The sequence below is a fragment of the Mytilus galloprovincialis genome, chromosome 11 (assembly GCF_965363235.1).
Source record: "Mytilus galloprovincialis chromosome 11, xbMytGall1.hap1.1, whole genome shotgun sequence".
Classification (NCBI taxonomy): Eukaryota; Metazoa; Mollusca; class Bivalvia; order Mytilida; family Mytilidae; genus Mytilus; species Mytilus galloprovincialis.
The window spans coordinates 83,062,500-83,085,639 of record NC_134848.1 but is presented as its reverse complement, the minus strand read 5'-3'; the positions used below and the strand labels follow the sequence as shown (position 1 = coordinate 83,085,639).

General features: G+C 34.7%; 1 long non-coding RNA gene across 1 annotated transcript; it reads left to right on the top strand.

The window, feature by feature from the left end:
* Positions 1-380: 380 nt before the first annotated feature.
* LOC143052917 (uncharacterized) lies at positions 381-3,486 on the top strand. The gene is made up of 2 exons (XR_012971292.1): positions 381-743; positions 3,016-3,486. It is a non-coding gene; the product is annotated as an uncharacterized LOC143052917 (long non-coding RNA).
* Positions 3,487-23,140: the final 19,654 nt, after the last annotated feature.

Sequence of the window (23,140 nt, the reverse complement as noted above, 5' to 3'; positions counted from 1 at the left end):
TAAAATTTCGCAACAGGCGATACTTATCAATATCAATTTCTAACACTGAAGATATTTAATATCAAACGTTTATCTGACACTGTTGAACTTCGTTGGTACGGAGGCATGTAGATTATTGCGTAAATTTATAAACAGTGTTCTGTTGCATTATTGCATCTGATTTATAACGCCTGTTTAATTATTTGTTTTAATCCCAATTATCAGACATGTCTATTCACGTTAACTGTCTGAATTTAAAGACGTAGAAGTATTTATCTTATAAAACATTTTATACGATCTATGCATTGTTGTCATTTTGACAAACGTGCAATACTTATAAATATGAATTTCCAACACCATAGATATCTAGTATCAAAAACTTTTCTCACACTGTTAGACTTCATGTGAAAAAAATATTATGCAGGTTAGAATTTGCTTTTTCCTTCTTCCTACAACATTTGGGTTTCTATTTCAACTTACCACGCCTGGCCCAGTAAATGGTGGATTAACAAATAATCATTACAATGCGCTATTGGATATCATCACAGAGGAGAGAAAAGAACGAAAACAGATGGAACAGTATATCAGACAACTTGAGATAGAGGTTAACAAACTGACCAATATTACATCTAAAATACCTATTATTCAGAAGTACATTGATGAACGCTTTCACAATCTAACTGTTGCCTTTGAAATAACCGAGAACGAAATTAAAAATGTCGTTAGCGGTATGCAGTACCAAGTGACAAGTAAAAGAGAGCAAGGTCAGTAATTATTTTGATAAATTGAATTTATTGTACGTGCACATGATGATGATACACGCGCTTTGCACGCATACAAATTATAAGGCTTTTTTTAAATTCATTATTGGTTCTATATATTCAGAACTCTGGACCGCGATGGTACTCCGAACCGCGATGGTCACGTTGAAGTGTGATGGTGGAATTGGGACGCTATATCTTGTTGACAGCTTAGCCGAAGTGCGATGATTGTGAGGCTGAATTGCGATGGGTTACATTAACTATAATGTCAATACTTTTCATAAAATTGAACACGTAAATGGGGAATATGTGAAATGTGAAACAACCTGACCAAAGAGCAGAAAACATCCAAAGGCTATTAATGTGTTTTCAACACAGCGAGAAAATCCCGCTCCCGGAAGCGTGTTTCAGCTGACCATTAAATAAAAACGTGTACTAATTTAGTGATAATTGACGTCATACTTTACCCAAAAATATATAAATGAACTAAAATTTTAAAACAAATCATACAAGATAACAAAGGCTAGAGGCTCCTGACTTGTGACAAGCGCAAATGTGCGAGGTTAAATATGTTTTGTGATATCTCAACCCTTCCCTATACTTCCACCAGTACGCACAGTAACACTGCGTTCAAAAGAAGTTCGAGTCTGATGTCAGAATAGGTTACAAAACAAATGACAATGATACATAAATTAACAAAGAACTACTAGACGTTACTAACATGCCAGCTCCAGACCTCAATTAAACTGATTGGCAGATTATGTCTTCATCATATGAAATCAAGCACAAGCCCTCCTGTTAGCGGTTCAGTATCATAGTATCATACCATCATAATAGATATTTAATAAGCTAGAGGTATAGGGGAGGGTTGAGATCTATAAAAAAAAAACATGTTTAAACCCGCCGCATTTTTGTGCCTGTCCCAAGTCAGGAGCCTCTGGCCTTTGGTAGTCTTGTATGATTTTTTATTTCAGTTTCTTGTGTATAATTTGGAGTTTAGTATGACGTCCATTATCACTGAACTAGTACATATATTTGTTAAGGGGCTAGCTTAAGGACGCCTCCGGGTGCGGGAGTTTCTCGCTGCGTTGAAGACGTATTGGTGTCTTCTGCTGTTGTCTGTTATATGGTCGGGTAGGTGTCTCTTTGACACATTCCCCATTTTCATTCCCTATTTTATCAAGTACCAGGATTATAATTTAATACGCTAGACGCGCGTTTCGTCTATTTAAGACTCATCAGTGACGCTCAGATCAAAATAGTTATAAAGCAACAAATATATGAGAATAACATAACCCGTATCATACCAACATGTTCAGATGTTAATGATGAAGTCAATTTGATTCCTAGAAGCGGCTTTTCATTTTTATTAAGTAAATCATCGATAATGTTACCCGTTTAATTCAGTCCCGGTTTATATCGAATAACCATTCATGACTGTATCATTGTGATGTACTTTGTAAATTGGCTAGGACAAAAATAAGCCATTGTTCATAAAATGTTTAAAGACTAACCCGAATGTTGTATGTTTAAATTCCAGTTGAAAATATGTTATGCATATTCAACATCGTAACAATTTTAAAGGGGGCTTATAAACTTACAATCACACATAGAAACCAACATGATCAAAATGTCATCAGTATTTTATGGACAATAATGAATTCAAACTTATAAATTAACTTTTTGACAAATCAATTCTCATAATAGTTGCACATCTGTCATTTATAAACTAGTCATAATGCGCCTAATTACAGAGTTGAATAGCCAACCTTTTAGAATAAGTTTATTTAAAGGATCGATAAGTTTACCAGTATCGTTTCTAAATTTCCGTAAAAATGAGAATGTGCTATATAGTCTGAAAGTACAACCAAACTTCTAAACCAAATCTTTATATCTATGGAAGAATTTAGTAAAGTTTTTCAGTAATTTGTGGTAACGAAATCCCTGGCTTAATAATTTAACAGTAATACGTAGATTACGTTCGTTAAAATCAAAAACGTCACAACAGACACATGCATAGCGAACTAGTTGTGAAATATAAACACCGTAAAGATGGTGCCAAAGGATCATCCCCTTCTCTTTGTAGATCTATCTATTCGGATTGGAACGGTCTTTGTTCTCCTGAGTTTGATTGTACAAGGCTCTCTATAAATAGTTAAGTCCTTTCAATCTTACTATGCGAACCATTTATTTATTTTAGCGTCTGCTTAGCAAGTTATGATCTATAAATTATATTTGTTGCTGACTGTGTAGTATTGAATTTTTTCTGTTACAGTTTATTTGACTGCGTGTACTGATGGTGGTCACTATAATAATAGAGCCGTTAAATTTCCGGACTTCAAAACCTCACATGGTGTCGTTACTGTAGTTCCTTTAAAAACTCGTGGAGAATTTACATGTGATCAGTTTGGATTATACCTCATCGTTGCTAGCATAACGTCTGATTCACCTAATGCAGCTTATCAAATAAGAAAAAATGGAAATGCGTTAGTTGACGTTCGTATAGTACCAGACTATTCTAGTGGTCCTCTAAAAAAATACACCGGGACAGGATCAGCTGTTGCCGATTTGAATAGATATGATCATTTAGAAATACATGTGGTCACTAATAGCTACATTTATGGAAAATATTCGTGTTTGTCTATCATCAAAATTGATTAATATAGTTACTCATTGTACATATGCTAGTACAAATCATCTTCATACTTTTTAAAACTTTGTGATTAATTATCATCTTCATCCTTAATATTGTGATTATTTATCTTCTTCATACTTTTAACTGATATAAGCAACTCCTGATTTCAGTATAAATACATCCTTTGGTTTTCTGTAATGGAATAAGATACGCCAGTTGTAATGCCGACCTTCAAAACGTGTGGAGATTTTTTTTTATATACAATCTCAAGTTAAATCAATACGGAAATAACATCAACCCCAAATAATGTGTTGACAGTGTAAGCGTCTACCTGTCATGTGTATCAAAGCTCGCGATAGGGAAACAAGATAGAATTTATTAAGATAGGGAAAAGGAAATCATTGGTAAATTTCATTATCAGAAAATTCTGTATGATATAAGTTTTAATTATTGGCAAAATTGATTAGAAAAAAAATGTCAATATGTATTATTCAAGCTTGTTATATACCATACGTATGTAAGTAACATGACATTGTTTCAGTTCGTAGCAACACTAAATTGTTTAAATCCTGTTATTACATACAAAATACCGTAATTTTAAGATATAAATAGTTTTATAACCAAACCATTAAATGATATGGGTTAAATGAGATTTTTCATGATTATCTGCGGATCTATATCATTATTTTCTGTATATACCAAATTAAAGAGTTAAGTAATTTGAAATAAATATATTTTTTCATTAATTTTTATATAAGAGGAAGATGCAAAAAAAGTATTTATGACAATGAATGCTCATTGTTTTATTTTGCACATAATGCGTTATCCATTTTTACAAACAAATGTTTTAAGGGGATTCCCAATCCAGGTTGTTTTTAGAAATGTAAACAAGGTACCATGTACTTACAACAACTCATCGTCGGCACCTGGGAAAAGGTGTATAGTTTCTCAAAATAGTTTTTATATATTCTATTTTGATTATTAAATATACAGTTTTTATCATTTAGAAAAAATACTCATGCATAATATTCGCCATTTCCATTCTCAATTTTACCTCTTTACTTTCAACGTATACCATGTATACAATTTATATGTAACATGTTTCAAACTACTCAAATATCCACTTCGCAATGTTACTGCAACCAAACAGAACTGAAAACATGTTGTCAAGGATTTCACAGCTGTTGCTACAATGTATATATGCTGTCTGAAGCTTTCTGATTTTGAATTGTAGTATGTAAGCAGTTTTTTAGTCTGTCGTATACCCAATGAAAATATAAAGGGATATGGAGTAAATTTTCATGAGACAAAATTGATTTCAATGCAAGTATTGTTGTCTTTCTTCTTCAAGTCATTATGAGGCATTCAATAATGATCACTATTTTTCATATCTGGAAGTAAGTTCAAGTTGACCCTTTGCATCGATTTGAACAGAATTGTTGTTAAATATCATACATAGCTACATTTATATTTTTATGAAAACATTATGTCCACAGGCTCTCTCAACCTTTACTGAGAGGAATAATTTTACCTGTGTTTGCTCTAAGATTTTTATATCTTTTGTCAAATGAAGTTGGGGAAGGGATATGTTGTTTCATCTGTCCTTCACATAGTTAAAGTCCATCTATATGTGGATAAAGTCGCAGTTCGTGCGATATTGTTAATAGATGTGTTTTTGAAGGGCCCCTAAGGAAAATAAGGTAATATTGACTTATATTTCATATATGAGTGACTGATTAAAGTTTGCGTTAGATATCAAAAAAAAAAAAAAAAGATGTTGTATGATAACCGATGAGACAATTACCGACAACAGACCAACTGACACAGAAACTAACAACTATAGGTCACCGTACGGCCTTCAACAATGATCAAAGCCCATACTGCATATTCAGCTGTAAAAGGCTCCGTAATAACAATGTAAAACAGTTTAAACGAGAAAATAAAACGACCTAATTTTGTACAAAAAATGAACGAAAATAAATATGTAACACATAAACAAACGACAACCACTGAAATACAGGCTCATGATTTAGGACAGTCACATACATACAGAATGTCATAGTGTTAAACATGTTAGCGGAACATCAATCCTTCCCCTTACCTGGGATTGTCGTGTAACAGTACAATACAAGAACGAACTATAAAAATCAGTTGGAAAAGGCTTAACTCATTAGATTGATAAAAAAAATACTACAAATACAAGTGGACGTAAAATGGTACTAGAAAAATCCAAAAAACAAAAAGACAATAAGTACAGATCTGAGAGTGCTTGCAATTACTGACAGTTAGTTCAAAGCCACTATCAATTAATAAAGATGTTTTTATCTAAGACTAAATCATCAATCAGTACACACCAACCATCCAATGGATTCAATGTAAGGACGTCAAAAATAGTCAGCGAAAAACATGACCTTGTGCAATCCCAAGATATAGGTATCGACAGACAAATCCCTGGCGTAATAATTTACCAGAAATACATAGATTAGATCTGAGATCAGGAGTACAAATATTTTGTCAGTAGATGCAACTTTGATAGTCACGAGTTTTAAAGTATGATAACTAATTCAAGTGAATTGGAACTGTTATGGCAATTGTGAATTGAGGATTAAAGTCAACTCAGTATACAGATTGTTTATGCAATATTTGTTTACACCAAAATCTCCATCTTTCCGGCACAAAAATGTTGTGCTTGCTCCAATTAACTCCCTTGTAGCTTAAGATGTCAAATCAGTAGAATCTTTCAATGTTCATTTGTTAATTCCGCAATTCTAAGTGTTTCTCGATTTAATATTTTGTGACCTCTGAAAAATACAAAGGCGAAAAAAATAATATGAAACTTCAGAACCGCATTGTTTTAAAGATTTCAACAATGTGTTGTAATTTCCAATAATTGATGTAATTTATTCAAAATAAAATCTTGAGGAACACCAAACTTCTACTTTATTAAATAACATACATGCTCCAATCGATATTGACATTAATAGGTCTTTTATTGCAAATTCAAAGGAACATGACCATATGAATTTTGTGTTGAAGGTAAATATTCAATTATTTGATTCATATAATGTCGAGATTTTTTGCATTATCTTAAAGGGTACAAAAAGCGTCCGAGGCGGAGATGGTTGTGACCTTAAAACAATTCCGTTAGCCACCTACTTCTATCTATATGGATAGTCGACCTTCCCGTGGATATAAACAAGTGCCTGTACATATTTCTATATATTGTTTTAATTTCATTACTAGTTTGTTTCGGAATAATATTATTTAGATCGATTCATACAACCTCATTTCTGGTATCAGGTCGTTGTGACCACAAACCGTTCCAGTCCTAAAACAGACACCACTTGTTGCTATCAAAAAGGGGATCTTACAGAATTGTTTAAACCCACAGCGTTGTGCACCTGTCCCAGGTCAGGAGCATGTTGCCTTTGATAATTTGTATGAATTCTAATTTAAGTTCATTTATATGGTTTGAAGTTTAGTATGACGTCCGTTTTCATTGAAATAGTAGACAGTTTTAAAAAGGGGCCAGCTGATACCCACCTCTAGGTATGGAATTTACTCGCTGCGTTGAACACCCATTGGTGTTATACGGCTGTTATCTTCTCTTTGATCGGGTTGTTTCTCCTTGACCTATTCCCAATTGTCTTTCTTTATTTTGTTGATTAATCAGTCATTATCAACAATTTAAACATTATTTTTAACATTATTGTGTTTTCAGTTCTTTTTTACGTCTTTTGCTTTGAAAAATGTTGGTTGTTTCTTTTTTTTTTTATAGTATCTCTGTTTTGTTCACTATCAAAGATGTGTTAAAGATCATTACATCCACGTGTCATTTGATGAAGTCCAATATTTGTATTTGAACATGTTGAAGAGTTTATTTTATCGAAACATTATATAAGCTCCATGCAATTTTGGTGTTTTGTCGAAAGGTGGGTACTTATAAATAGCAATCAAACATTGTAGATGTTTAAAGTATCAAAAGCTTCTCCGACACCGTTAGACTTTATGTGAAAAAATTATAAATTATGGTGGTAGTAATTTGGCTTTTTCTTCTTCCTACAACATTCGGGTTTCTTTTTGAACTGACAACGCCTGGCTCCTTACATGGTGAAATAACAAATAGTCGTTACAATGCGCTCTTGGATATCATCATAGAGGAGAGAAAAGAACGAAAACAAATTGAACAGTATATTGGACAACTGGAAATGGAAGTGAAGAAACTTACCAATATTACATCTAAAATACCTATCATTCTGAAGGACTTTGAAATATTGCGTTCAGAGCTACATACAGTGCAATCGAAATCTACACAGTTTGAAAATTGTTGTTCTTACTACAGAAATTCTACGTCTAAGATAACCATGACAATGTTAAATAGAATTAGAAATGACATAATGGTCTTGGAAGATAAACAGACAAAGGAAAGTGAGCACGGTAGATAATTATTATAAGTTAATTAAGTCTTCTTTTTGAATGACGGTTAGACTCACGAAATTAATATCTTCATAATGTTCTTTGATAAGTCTGTGATTTATTTTTAAATAGAAGCATGCATGTGAAGTAAGCGGCAATTTCGTTTTTTCGTTTTTCGATATTCACACGATTTAATATCCAACCGGCTGCTGGCAGTAGTTTTCATATTCAAACTTCAAATTTCTTAATGACAGGTACATGAGGTACGCCGACAGAGAAAAGAAAATCTCAATTTATAGAAATTGCTGGGAAAAAACCTGGTCTCTCATCCAATCAAAATACAGCATTATTACATAATGTTGAATTAATCCTAAAACACCATAAGGTCAAAGATTTTATCATTTTCAGATCATCATCACATTACTATCTTTAAATACTATTTGTTAGCTATCTGTATCTTATTTTCTCTTTTACAGTTGCCGTTACTGCATGCGCTACTGGTGACCGCTATAACAATAATTCAGTGATCAGATTCCCTAACATCAGAACATCATACGGAATCAATACGTTATCCACCTTACAAACCAATGGAAAGTTTACATGTGATAAACCTGGACTATACCTGATCATTGCAAGCATAATGACCCATTTATCTGATGCAGAATATCAAATCAGAAAAAACGAAAACACTTTAGTTTATGTGCGTATAGTGCCACGCTTTTCTGGTGATCAAATCGAAAATCATCACACCGGTACAGGTTCAGCCGTTGTTTTGTTAAGCTTACGTGATACAATAGATATACATGCTGTTACTGATATCTATATTCATGTAGGATATTCGTGTTTATCTATATTCAGAATTCATTAACATATTTATTATTGATGGGCATGATAATAACACATTATAAGGTTTCAGAAAAGACTACATTATATTACAATGTAGTATTAACTAAAAGAATATATTAACAATAGAATCCTTGTGTTGATGAAGATTTTCTACATTTGAAAATGCCTGTACCAAGTCAGGAATATGACAGTTCTTGTCCATTCGTTTTGTTATTTGATTTTGCCATGTGATTATGGACTTTCCGAATAGATTTTCCTCTAGGTTCAGTATTTTTGTGATTTTACTTTTTATTGATATATTCAACCACAAAGTACACGTAAGATGAACATGTTGGTCAGCATACGGTCTACACAAGTTGTTAATAAGTCAAAAGAAGCCATTACAATTTAAACAAAAAAGCACCCAAACTATAATTAATTAAAATTCAAATCTGCCAAAAGACAAACAATGCAGTGAAATATTCACCTAAGTGCCTATCATAGCATATAAACGTAACAAAAATATAAAAGAATACCTTGCTAAATCAAGGCAATAGTTTGGAAACATCTGAAAGGGATCAATGGTCCAAGGACACATGTATCGTCCCTTAGTCCCTAGTGTAAACAGTGTATAACTTGCATATTATTTTCATACACTTTCCCAATTTATTTCTTGATACTTCATGCATGAAATATTAATATTATGAATTTTACGTTTTTTTTTTTAAATTGGGTGCTGAACTTTCTTTTCAAGTAGTGATTTGGTCTAGTTAAAAAAAAAAAGGTCAAAATTAGTATGTCTGAATATGTCAAAATGAATTTTAGACCCCTTAACATAGAATTGTCAATATTTTGAGTTAGAGCTGATAGACTTTTCTATAACTTTGATTTTTTTTATCCAAATAGTAGTACACTACACTGTGAAGTTCTTTTTGAGATAGAGCAATTTCAATGGGTTTTTTATTTGAATTTATTGTCTAAAAGAAATGCAATACGAAATAACTGTGTTCTCAGGCCCCATTCTTATCTTCTATATAAGCTTTGGATTTCAAATATTTTGGCCACGAGCATCACTAAAGAGACATATATTGTCGAAATGCGCATCATGTGCAGGAAAATTGGTACCGTTAATGTTATTGGTATTAACAGTATAAGCCCGAAACACTGTAAGTAATAATCTTAATTATAGGCAACACTTTTTCATACATATGAAATACAGGCCACATTTCTTTCTAACAAAAATTTTGTAAACGTTGTGTCGCGTTGCTGTTGTTTTCTAAACGCTACAGAAGTAGAAACAAATATATCATTCAACAAACGACAAACTGCAGACGCATTTTTATCGTTTGCATCGTTTGTCAAAGTTTATGTAAACTTTGCAAACGTAAGTTTGAAAGAAATGATCAAAACATGTGCGCAATTAGCCGTTTGCATCGTTTGTGTTAGAAAGAAATTAAATGCACTCAGAATAAACGGTGAGAAGTCTTGAGATTTATTACGTTTGTTGATTGAAGGAATTGACCGCGTTTAATGATAGCATTATTGAAAGTTCAAACAGTGTCAGTAAACAATGATTAAACGATGTATTTGTTTCTACTTTTGTAGCGCTTTGCAAAAGATAAGAAACGCCACACAACGTTTACAAAATTTTGGTTAGAAAGAAATGCACTCTTAATAATTATTGTAGGAATAATGAAATGTAAAGGCCGCATTTCTTTCTTACCGAAATTTTGTAAACGTTGTGTCGCGTTTGTTGGTGTTTTCTAAACGGTACATACACCGTGTAGAACGCCACATGCGGGGTGTCGGCTATGTTTGACATGGGGTGGCAATTTTGAAGCGACGAAAAAGTAACAAGGTAAGTTCAAGCATCAACATTTCTTATTTTTAGAACTCTCAGTACCATATAATGTATTGCACGGAAGGAACTGCAACATAATCTATTTCCTGAAAGCAGAAGCAGTCGTTTTCAGTGCTCAGTTTTCTCAAACACCTCGCCCTACTTTTCCGAGTTGCAGATTTTGAGGCTTTATATGCCAATTTCGGTATAAAAAACTACTTTACACAGCTACCCTCCGTATCATTTATATAGAATTGTATTCCTCTCATTGACTTATACCAAATACCAGTTTCTTAGTTAAAATCAATTGGTTTTAAAACTGTTATTCATCAAAATATAAAGTGTCGCTCGGGGTGTCAGATTTTGCGTCGCAAGGGATAGAGGCTTGTCATAAAAAAATACATATTTGCATGTAAATTAGCCTTCATATGATACATTTTATTTCAAACACATCTACTTTACCATGACAAAACAAGGATTTTTCATTTTGCCTGTTTTTGGTCTTATAAAAGATATGCTTTTGATTTCATTCACATCTACTTTACCATGACAAAATAAGGGTTTTTCATTTTGCCTGTTTTTGGTCTTACAAAACATGTGCTTTTGATTTCATTCATAGTAAAAATGGCTCAAAATATTTAGTTTCCAAGCTGGTAAACGATTTTTTCCTTTTTAGTCACTATCATGGTAAAAAAAAAAGGCAAGGCTATGGCTTAATAAACCAAAACATGGTGGAAAATCACAAAATAGTCCTCAATATAAGTTATGCCTGAAGCCTCCACCAGCCAAAATGCATCATAGTTCATCACCAGGTTCATCTAAAAAGCACTCGTGCAAGCCGCCAAAAACCATCACTCCTAAAAGAATTAGAACACTCTCTCCAATGAAACACTCACCGGCATCTTTTTCAGCGAATGACAACACAACTTCAAGTAATCCTGAAGACGATGATACTACAATTGTCAATGAGAAAACAACGACTTGTACACAAATATACAACGGAACAGGTTTACAAGAAAATATGATTCAAGACAGTTATTTCGTTCGTAATCGCCCAGCTAGAACTACATACCTTAAGTTTGTAATTTGTCACCATAACAGTGTATGTGTGTTTGAATTAAAAAGTATCAGATAGAGATCGATTTATAAGAAAATGTATTCTTTTTTATGACAAGCCTCTACCCCTTGCGACGCAAAATCTGACACCCCGAGCGACACTTTATATTTTGATGAATAACAGTTTTAAAACCAATTAATTTTAACTAAGAAACTGGTATTTGGTATAAGTCAATCAGAGGAATACAATTCTATATAAGTGATACGGAGGTTAGCTGTGTAAAGTAGTTTTTATACCCAAATTGGCATATAAAGCCTCAAAATCTGCAACACGGAAAACTAGGGCGAGGTGGTTGTGAAAACTGAGCACTGAAAACGACTGCTTCTGCTTTCAGGAAATAGATTATGTTGCGGTTCCTTCCGTGCAATACATTATATGGTACTGAGAGTTCTAAAAATAAGAAATTTTGATGCTTGAACTTACCTTGTTACTTTTTCGTCGCTTCAAAATTGCCACCCCATGTCAAACATAGCCGACACCCCGCATGTGGCGTTCTACACGGTGACATAAGTAGAAACAAATACATCGTGTAATAATAATAAGTCTTTCTAACCCTGTTTGAACTTTCAATAATGCATGCACATGTTGTTGGTAAACATACTTTTTACCAACGCAGAAACAAATACTTAGTTTAATCAGGTTGAAGTTAGAAACAAATGTAGCGTTTGTACTAACAAACGACAAACTGCAGACGCATTTTTAGCGTTAGCATAGTTTGTCAAAGTTTATGTTAACTATGCAAAGGTATGTTAGAAAGAAATGATCAAAACTTGTGAGCGCGTAGCCGTTTGCATCGTTTGTGTTAGAAAGAAATGCGACCAAAGTTAGTCTGATTGTGTGTAGTATTAAACAATCATTACTGACGAAAATGCATGTTATATAATTTTTTTAAACATTGTTTGAGTCCGTACGCTTTTCCACCAAGGTATTTTGGTTTTGCAAGATGTCGATAAATTTTGATAAAGTATTTTGAATAGCTTATAAGTGTATAACAAGAACACTTTTCCTTGGAGTTCAGTATTTTTGTGATTTTATTTTTTCCTTGTAAGAGTATTCTCCCCCACACCTGTTTTCTTGTAGTTGCTGCTAGTGGACAATCGTAGAGAAGCCATAAAGTTAATAAATTACACTTAACAGTTTCAGCGCAATGAAAGTCATTTTATTTTCTGATCATATTGTTAAACAAATCCTTGAACAAATGAAGACATAATTACTGCTAATTTTTAAATAAGAACAATGTCTATTTATTCACACATGTATTTAATGTGGAACAATGACCACGGTCATCTGTAATGAAACATAAAACATTATTAGCAAATAGTTCAGTCCATAGTTATAAGTAGCAAATGTAAATCGGCAATAATAACCCTCTATCTCCCTCTATTTTTGGTTCCTGTAAAGTTCCATTAAAGGTGGCAAATACTTGTACACTGTAATATGACTAAAATGATATTCACACTAATCTCTGTTAGTTGAAATGCGAAACGAAAATTCAAAATGTCAATGTCATGATTGCTAATCCATAGTATAATCTGAATGCCAGGCAGGTGGTCTACTAGCACGACTAGATTTACGTTGTGTAGTAAGTTCTGTCGGAGTAATAATAAACGGAGGAGTGTTGGTGGTCGGCTGTGTTCCTTGGTTCTCAAGTGGCGTTTCTGTGAATTCTAAACGACGGCGCTCAGGATGTGTGTTATCAACTCTAGGACTTTGGATGACTAAAGTCCTGTCTTTGGGCGTATCCAGAATGTGAAGTTTTTGCTCGCTAGGCAAATCTTGTGAATCGGTGAGTTCTGGTGTAGAGCTGTCCTTGGAGTCTGAAGTTGTCTGACCAAGTGGATAATGCTTTTCACGAGTAGAATCTTTAGGGGTTTCCATTAATGTATCAGAAGTCGGTTGTAGTACTTGTTTGGTGTTGAATGATGACGGGACAGGTACATTCTTATAACAAAGGTCATCTTGTAAAGTCTTTGATGTTTTGATGCCCTTGACAGGAACATACTTCCTGAGAAACTTCCTGTTGCGTAAAGTTACTCTTCCAGAGCCATCAACCTTTACAGCATATTGATCAAATTGGCGGACTTCAATGATGATGCCAGTTTTGTCCCATTTGAGTGGGTAATACCCTATTTGGTTCTGAATACGCACACAATTGCCAGTTGCAAGTTGAGGTAGTATTTTTGTCTGTTCTGATAAGCGTTCGCCCTGGTTGATGTGGTGGTTTCTTAAAGCTTCTTCACTGGCATCTAACGTTTCCCTCCAAGTATTGTGAGGAGAATATCTTCCTGGTGGAATCGGAAAGAAATCCCCTGATTGGATGAACAAAGACGCACATTACCGGGGAAAGTTTTGTGTCTCTGTCAGGTGTATTTCTGTACTGAAGCATGGCCCGTTGGAATGCATCCGTGTCGAGATCCCCTTTAGAATCAGTGTTATCAGCAATCATGCGTTTAACGGTTTTTACTCAAACTTACGCCCTGCAATTGCTATGAGGGAAAGACACTGACGATATGCGATGGTGTGCACCCCAGTTACGAAGAAACTGTCTTGTAGCAGTAGAGGTAAATTCAGGACCACCGTCAGATGATAGTTCGTCGGGAATTCCAAAAGTGACTAATGTACGTCGAAGTCAGGTATTGAGTCCGGCTGCTCCGTTCGATGATCTTTCAAAAATTGGCAAGTTTGAGTATTGGTCAACTATGACAAGGTAACAAATCACTTTGTATTGAAAAAAGTCAGAACAAACGCATTGAAATGGGTAGTCTGGTGACATCAGAGGTGTAGGTGGGGCACTCGGGTTAGAAGGTGCTATCCGATTACAATGGTTGCATCCAGCTCTTTGTGCTGTAATAGCAGGGGTAATACCTGGCCAAAGAAACGATGACTCTGCTCTAGAAATCATTGCTGTTACTCCTTGGTGTGCTGCGTGTAAAGCAAACAACACTTCATCTCGGAGACTGGGGGGAATGATGATTATGTCCTTGTATATTATAACACCATCAATAGTGTAAAGGTGTTCACGGATTTGGAAGAATTCCCGTAGTTGTGGAGGAAATTCATGTCGAAACTCAGGTGTACCAGACTCGAATGAGTTGATAAGTTCATTCATATTGTCGTCACTTGCTGTAGCGGTACGAACTATGTCCCAAGTAACGGATTTAACTGCAAGCGAATTAAGCGAGGATACGGCTGATATGAAGACACTATTATCTATTTCAGTAGCATCCGATTCTAAATCTATATGATGTATGTCTGATAAAAAAGATGTGGCGGGTGGCAACGGGTCCGTGTAACACTTATCAATTCAAAGTTTTAAAAAGTTTTGAAATTTTAGATTTTTGGAATTTTGATCAAAGTCTTAAAATATCAAAATTTCAAATAGTGTTAAAGTTTTGAAATTTTGAAATTTTAACCAAATTATTAAAATATCAAAATTCTAAATATCGTTTATAAGGCCACATCAATTTAATTTCTTGTTCTACGGATTTTTGGACTCCAAAATTTGGGGCGAGCGAGCGATTTGAAAATTTTAATAAAAAAATATTTAATTTGCAAATTTTTGAGGCGAAGCTTGAAAAGTAAAGGCGAGCGATTATAATTTTTTTTGTAAACATAAAATAATAGGTTTTGACAATATTAAACCTTGATTCATCACTTGTACTTTGACATTTCTTTAATTTCTGAAGCATTTTTTCCCTGTTCACCAAGAAATAATTAAATCTGGTCTATGTATGTGTGACTGACAGTGAGACAATTCTCCATCCAAATCATAATCAGTTTGGGGGCAACCCCTTAATGTTATAAATATCCCTTTTACATGTTTTATGAGGGATCAATATAAGTTATAATATATTTGTTTGTACAAAAGGGCTTATATTTTCTCATAGAACTATATATCTATCTGGTATTAAATGGTCAAAACATGTCCAAGAATTTAGTAATATTCCTGGACTTTAACCATGTTAACACATTTACTTTAACAGTTTAATATTATTCAAAATAAGTGGACCCCTCTTTTAGAAAAAAATGTTTAAAATATGATGTAACTCTCCTCTTTATGGGTACAAAATTTTAAGCGTTCAAAGGTTTTGTATAGAAGAACTATACAAATCCTTGGTATTTCTATTTTCTTTTCTACATCAGTAAAATGACCCCTTGTCTGAGGGAGGATTGTTCTCAATCTGATAATAACAAACACAGGTCAAAGTACGGCCTTTTGCACAGGGCTTTGATACAGACCAAACAGCAAGCTATAAAGGACCCCAAAATTATTAGCGTACACAATTCGAACAGGAAAACCAACGATCTAATTTATATATCCAAACGGGAAAATACCAATGAATAACATCAACAAACGGTAACTGCTGAACGACATGCTCCTGAATCAATCAGGACAGGTGCATAAACATGCAGCGACTATGGATAGTTTTGTTTCGCCAGCATACAATACAATTGCAGTTGAAGGCAAATCCTTCAGAAGTTCTTTGTACTTTATTCTAACAACGAACATTTTTTGATAGGGAATATAAGTAAGAGGGAAAGAAACCAATTTTTTGTTCTTCACGGAAATACCCGCTGTTATAACTTTTTATCGGAGCACTCCAGGTTTCAGGCTGAAACAAATATTATCACAGATATTTACACAGTGTGGTGGGGTGCTTTTATGTTTAAAATCGTTATATACAGGTTAGACTGTGATTTAACAAAATTTTATGTTGATATCTTTTTATAATATTTACAAAAAAAAAAACGGTGCGGGAAATGGACATGATTACAATTCCAGATGCGGGAAGCGGGAATATAAAAAAAAATAAAAAAATCTGTTTTGAAAAAAATAGGTGCGGGCGGGTCCGTCGAACAAGGTATCAAATTGGTGTGGCCTAAATTTGATAGTTTAGAAATTTGATCAAACTTTTGAAATATTAAACCTAACGCGCAATTTTGATTATTTCACTTTTTGAAAGTTTGATTTTTTAAATGTTTGCTTAAAATATCAAAATAGAAAAGGGGCAATAAGAGGGATTCCTGTAAAAAGCAAAACGAAATAAAAGCGGAACGAAACGAAACAATATGAATTAAAAACATATTGATACTTAAAAGTTTATGTATGAAATAAAACGGACATTTGTAAGCGGTGAAAAATTGGATGACAAAATTAATATTTCTTAGAAGATAATCTATTTAAAAACCAGACGTACGGCTCTGATATTGACCATTTTACCTGCTGGTTTTATGATACTGAATGCATGGTGTTCTAATTAAGGTTGTGCTAGTCCACAGTGTGGGAGGTTTTTAATATAATCTTCTTTACGCTGAAATTAAGACGGTACTAAGATCCAATATTAGCAAATTGGAACCAAGATACTGTTACAAGGTATCTACAAAAACTCATCATAGATGGATACCAGAATATAAATTTTGCCGGTTTTTGCGCCAGACGCGCGTTTCGTCTACAAAAGACTTATCATTGACACTCGAACCAAATGAAGTTAAAAAGGCAAATAAAGTCAAATAAAATTGAAAAGGCCAAATAAAGTAAAAACTTTTAAATCCAACGTATAGCTCTGGTTTTGTAAAAGTTGAAACCTTTCATATCATATATATATAAACGTATACCATAAACATTATTTTCACGAGCATTCATATTTATGTAATAGTTACCGCTGTACTACATTAAGCACCCAACTTGCATTCATGTTTATGTAATAGTTGCCGCTGTACTACATTAAGCACCCATCTATCCAGTTGTAGGTGCCGGCGTTTTGAAAGTTGAAAATTGTGTTCAAAAGTTTCTATCAGCGATAAATGGTAATCTTCTGGGGAACCAATATTAACATAGTCCCTGTTTTTTTACTTGATACTACCACTAGGGGCTTCGATAATGGTACATTAAAATATTCTGATCCCTAATTTGATGATATAATATTATGTGCCAGCAGAGGACAAAAGAAAAATTATCCATGCCTTTTAGTGTTAAATTTTGAACCAGACAAGTTGATTAATAGCGATGAAAAACTTAATAAAATTGTTAGTGCTTCGACAAAACAACCTCACCCCACTTTTAAAGTTAAATGGTTGCTACCTTAACGACAACGTTTGGACTGGTTATCATACACGTAGATCCATTATAGGTTCTAAATCAACCACTGTTTTATAATAGTAAACAAAAGGAATAGATTTTGTTGTATTAAAGGATATTATTGTCCCGTATTTGCATTTTGTTATTTTAGTATTTTTAAGTTATCGTACGACAATCGACTTTGAGCAAACTAAAAGTACACATGTATTTAACAACATATTTAAATCCATCTATAAGGGAAACTTTGTCCTCGGAAGTTGAATCTTACGTTTCTTCGTAATTTGTATGTAAACAACCTATTTTAAATTATCGATTTTTTTTGTTGCCAGTGAAAAATATTTCATGAATGTTCCCGAACAAATTAGCAATAAATGCAACAGGGAGAGAGTGTGCATAATGAAGACATATAAAACCTTTCAATTAGTTTAGTTGAGGTCTGAAGCTGACGTATGATAGTAACTGCGAGCCTTATATATATTGTAGTCCTTTGTTATTTTATTATCATTGTCATGTTCATTAGTTTCTTAGTTTGTTTCCTATTTTGACATAGGACTTGTATTTCCTATTAAAGTGCGTTTTACTGTTCGTATTATTGTGTGTTTTTCATTCTTTATTGGCTAGAGGTATAGGAGGAGGGTTGTGATCTCACGAAACATGTTAAACCCCGCCGCATTTGTTCGCCTGTCCCAATCCAGGAGCCTCTGTCCTTCTAAGTCTTGTATGATTTTGATTTTAGTTCATTGTTATATTTCGGAATCTATTTTTTTCGCGACAAGTCGAAAACAATTTTTTTTTTTCAATTTTAGCATTACATATAGTGGCAGCTGAGGGTGAAACAAACAATTTTTTTTTTTCTGAGAATCAAAAACAAATTATTTTTTTCTCCAAAAACTGGAAACAAACTTTTTTTTCCAAAAAAAACCATAGCCCCCCCCCCCCCCCCCCCCCCAGAAAATCAAATGGTTGCTGCCTTAGTATTACATCTATATTCACTGAACCAGTACACTTTTTTGTCTAGGGGCCAGCTGAAACACGCCTAGCACAACTTTCATTGCGACGCTATATATTAAGTATTCCTTCCGTATCATTTCTTGGAACTGAAATAAATCATAAAAGGCAATATATTATCATCATACAATCGATAAACAAGAAAGGAAAACGTTTTCAGTTGTATGCGACCGAAGCGATTTTTCTGGATCTACCTTCATTAGGAACGTCAAAAAGGCGAATAATACTATATGGTTTACTGCGAGTTGGTCATTTTTCACTGATACTTCTAAATGTTGGGCACTGGGAACACAAAATAGCTTTTAATTATTTATCTCAAACGCTAAACCTTATATAAGAGATTTAAATCAACGTAGTTGATACCGGTTTAAAGAGGTTTAATTATTATTTTTTTTTTGATAGATGCACAACCTTAAAATTTCAGGATACTGTTATCCCATGTGATGTCTAATATGTTTCATAAAAAAAACGACTTCTTCTTTTCATTATTTATTTTGTTATTAAGAATGATTTGATATACTTCGTGCTATTTATTTATAACTAAGAATAGTTCTTATCAGAGCCGTGTTTACATCATTGATTACAGGTACCCCTCTTGTCGCCCCTTTATATTTTTGATATTTTAAGCAAACATTTAAAAATTAAACTTTCAAAAAGTGAAATAATCAAAATTGCACGTTAGGTTTAGTATTTTAAAAGTTTGATCAAGTTTCTAAAATATCAAATTTATTAACGATATTTAGAATTTTGATATTTTAATAATTTGGTTAAAATTTCAAAATTTCAAAACTTTAACACAATTTGAAATTTTGATATTTTAAAACTTTGATCAAAATTCCAAAAATCTAAAATTTCAAAACTTTTTAAAACTTTGAATTGAAGTGTTACACGGACCGCAACGACATAGTACTTTTCCTGATGGCTGCTATGCCATCTGAGATAATAAGTTTGGTGACGTGACACAACGTCATTAGCATGATGTTTGACGCTTGGTGTAAGAATCATCCGGAAACGATATCCGAGTGTTTTCTCTTTCAAATTTCGAAGGCGTGAATTCGATATATCTTCTAAAGATCTGTCACTGAATATTTTCAGGAGTGGTTTATGGTCAACAGCTATAATAAGATCGTCGCATCCCAATACAGAATACCTCGCTTTGTCCAAAGCGTCGACAACGGCTAGTGCTTCGCCTTCTACTGGCGCATAAACGGGATTCAGCTGGATGTGTAAATCTACTCTCGACAAGAGTTATTCGCCATCCTGTATTACAACAGAATGGTTCACTTCCTTTGCAGGAACAATGTTTCTGAAATAGCTAGAAGCCGATACCAGTTTTTGACCAATCTGTAGCAAGACATGTCGGTTTACTTTTATCAAAAATGCGAACGCCCTCTTCTATTTCGCTTATGATAGCAGCTTTCGATTCCTCGAACAGTTTGTTGATGTGTTCATCCCAGAAAAATGGTGTTCCTGATTTCAATAATTGTCTGAAGGGAAGCATTTTATCAGCCATGTTGAAGGCGTAGGATACTTGATTATCGAGACCAAACCATGATCGTACATCGGTGATATTTCTAGGTGTTGGAAAATCTAGAATCGCTTTAAGGTATTTCATGCAAGGACGGACAGTGTTGGACGTGACTTCAACTCCAGCGAATTCTACAATATCTTGACCGAATATGAACTTCGCAGGATTAAGAGTGATGCCATGACAACCACAAATATCGAGCCATTGTACAGTTTGAAAAAAGCTTTCCTCAATTGAATCAGCCCATAGGAGGACGTCATCGACACATTTGGTTTTGTTTGGAATGTAGACAACAATTTCATCATACCGTCTTGTATAGGCGTCGCCTGAAGCTATATAACCTTGTGGAGCCGTTTTGTAACGATATCTGCCCCAGGGTGTAATGAAGGTAGTCAGATGGCGATCCTCTTCAGGAATTGGGACACACTATGATAGCCGTTCCAGGCGTCAAAAACGGGTTTCCTCTATCCATTCGGTACTGATCTAGCCTGGTGAAAAGGTGAAGGCGTATGGTGTGTTTCACGTGTTGCATGCATATTAAGGGATTGAAAATTAACAGTGCGGTGTGGTTTTTCATTTTTCTTGGCACAAACGACCATTCAATGGCACCATGTTACAGGTTCCAATACGCCAAGTCGGATGTCTTGATCAAGACCAGCTTTTACTTCCTCTTTCCAGTGGATTGGTACTGGAACTGCAGTGTGATGAGCCACATGTTCAGCTTCGGGATCCACCATCAATCGCATTGGTGGTCTATCCATCAGTGGCAATGGCCGGTGACCACATGTATTGAAGGTACTAGATTTATAATACTCCATAAGGAATTGTTTTATTTTTTCTAGGTTATCTTCAGTTGCTGGATAAGGTAAGTTCCTTGGCATTGGAGGCGGCAGCTTCCGTTGAGGACAGTTACAGGTGGTATCTAGGCTGTTAACACTTCCGATGTTGTTTGTAATGTTGTGAGAGTTCTCAGTACCGGGAGTTTGTTGCGTATCGTCAATTTCACCAATTGTTGGAAAGCTGTCGGAGATCATTCGAAGAGCAATGCAAGCTTCTCTGCCGATAAATAGCTTATCAGAGTTGTCAGTAACATATGTTATTTGTCTCGTTTCGACATGTCTGCCTTGATCATCTTTGCCTGAAATGCGGAGTATGGTTGCACCAAGGATCGTAATACCTTTGTTGTTGGAAGTATGCATTTTCATATTGACAGGGATTAATTCAGTCTGATGTATTCCTAGTCGATGGATGACCTTTATACCGGCAAGGCAGCTCTGGCATCCAGTATCCGCTATGGTAGAGATTGCAACAGTATTTGTTCTTTTTGTCATGTTGAAACCAAATGCTTCATATTCTTCCGATAATATCCTTAAAACAAGGTTGACGAAGGGTTGTGGTTGCGATGCCTTGATGATCCAGGTATCTGACAGATTATCATTAAGATGATGGTCTATGGCTAGCGTTCTGCCATTTATTTTATGTGAATCGCTGGATATGCTGCACAGTGAATCAAAAACAGCACCTTCACACTCGTCTGTATGATAAGTAGCTGTACCAGTTTTTGATTTTTCCTTGCTCCTACAAACCTTTTCAAAGTGGTGTTTACGGTTGCAGTATCCACACTTATGGCTATATGCAGGGCAATCTGATTTACGGAGACGAACTGATGCACTTTTGCCGTGTCCCTTTTTACCACAATATGTACAAACTTCATTTTTGTCCCTAACGGCTGTCTGTTTTGCCTTTTTATAAGAGCTGCTGGCTGCTTGAACTGTTTGGGAATCGAGTAATCTAGATTCAGAACGTTTCCCTGAGTCTTTTGCTTCAACGAATTGAGTGACTTCTTCAAGGGTCATGTCTTGGTTTTTGTCACCGAAGAGATCCAGTTGGATTTCTGGATCGGAAATACCTCGTGCAAGAACGTCCCGAATAATGGTGTCTGTATAGTTCACATCTGTGTTACAAGTAGGGCACTGTATATATGAAGAATTTGCAAACACCGGCTTGTCCTCGCAAACGTGCACAAAAGCTACGCACTGGTTCGTCACGGTCTTGGCGCATATTATGAAGTGTGACTCTGGCAACCATCGTATTTTCTTCACGAACAGCAATTTTCTTGATTGCGGCTAACACTTCTTGTACAGGTTTGTTCGTTAGACTACCCCCTGCTGATCATGTCAAGTCCTTGCGTAGCTGCTCATCGCAGCATTCTAGAAGCTGAACTACCTTGTCACGGCCGGCAATTTTCATTGTTTCAACATAATCGGACCACCGTGATTCAAAATATGCCCATTCCTCACTAGTTCCAGCTGTTGATATAACCGGTCTTTTCACTTTTTCTACTTTCGCTGCTGTGACTGGTCCCGGAGCGTGTGTTGTACTATGAACAGTGATGAGTACATCTACGATTGCTGCATCAAGATCGTCAGTGACATATTCACATCCAGGTATTGGACACTGTACTGCAGGCATTGTCGTATAAGTGGTGTTCCTCACAGGTCTTCAGTGATTACTGGCCGTGGTCATAAATAAGAACAATGTCTATTTACATGATTTATTCCATGTATTTAATGTGGAACAATGACCACGGTCATCTGTAATGAAACATAAAACATTATTAGCAATAATAGGCACAGTTCAGTCCATAGTTATAAGTAGCAAATGTACCTAGGCAATTATCAGATTATAACCCTCTAATTTTAAGACTTATAAATCCGTTAATTATGTTCTAATATTTGTTGAAATACCGCGAAAACAATTAAATACACGCGAATTCATCAACAATACTAAAATCATGACAAAACCACATCATTATATAATACAGCATGAACATATATATAAGAAGTGTTTTTAAATCATTTGTTTAGGATTACTCGGAGTCTCCGGTAGATATTCATCAGTTTCAGTCAAGTGTAAACTCTTGCTCGAAATCTAACACTTGTCTAACACAAT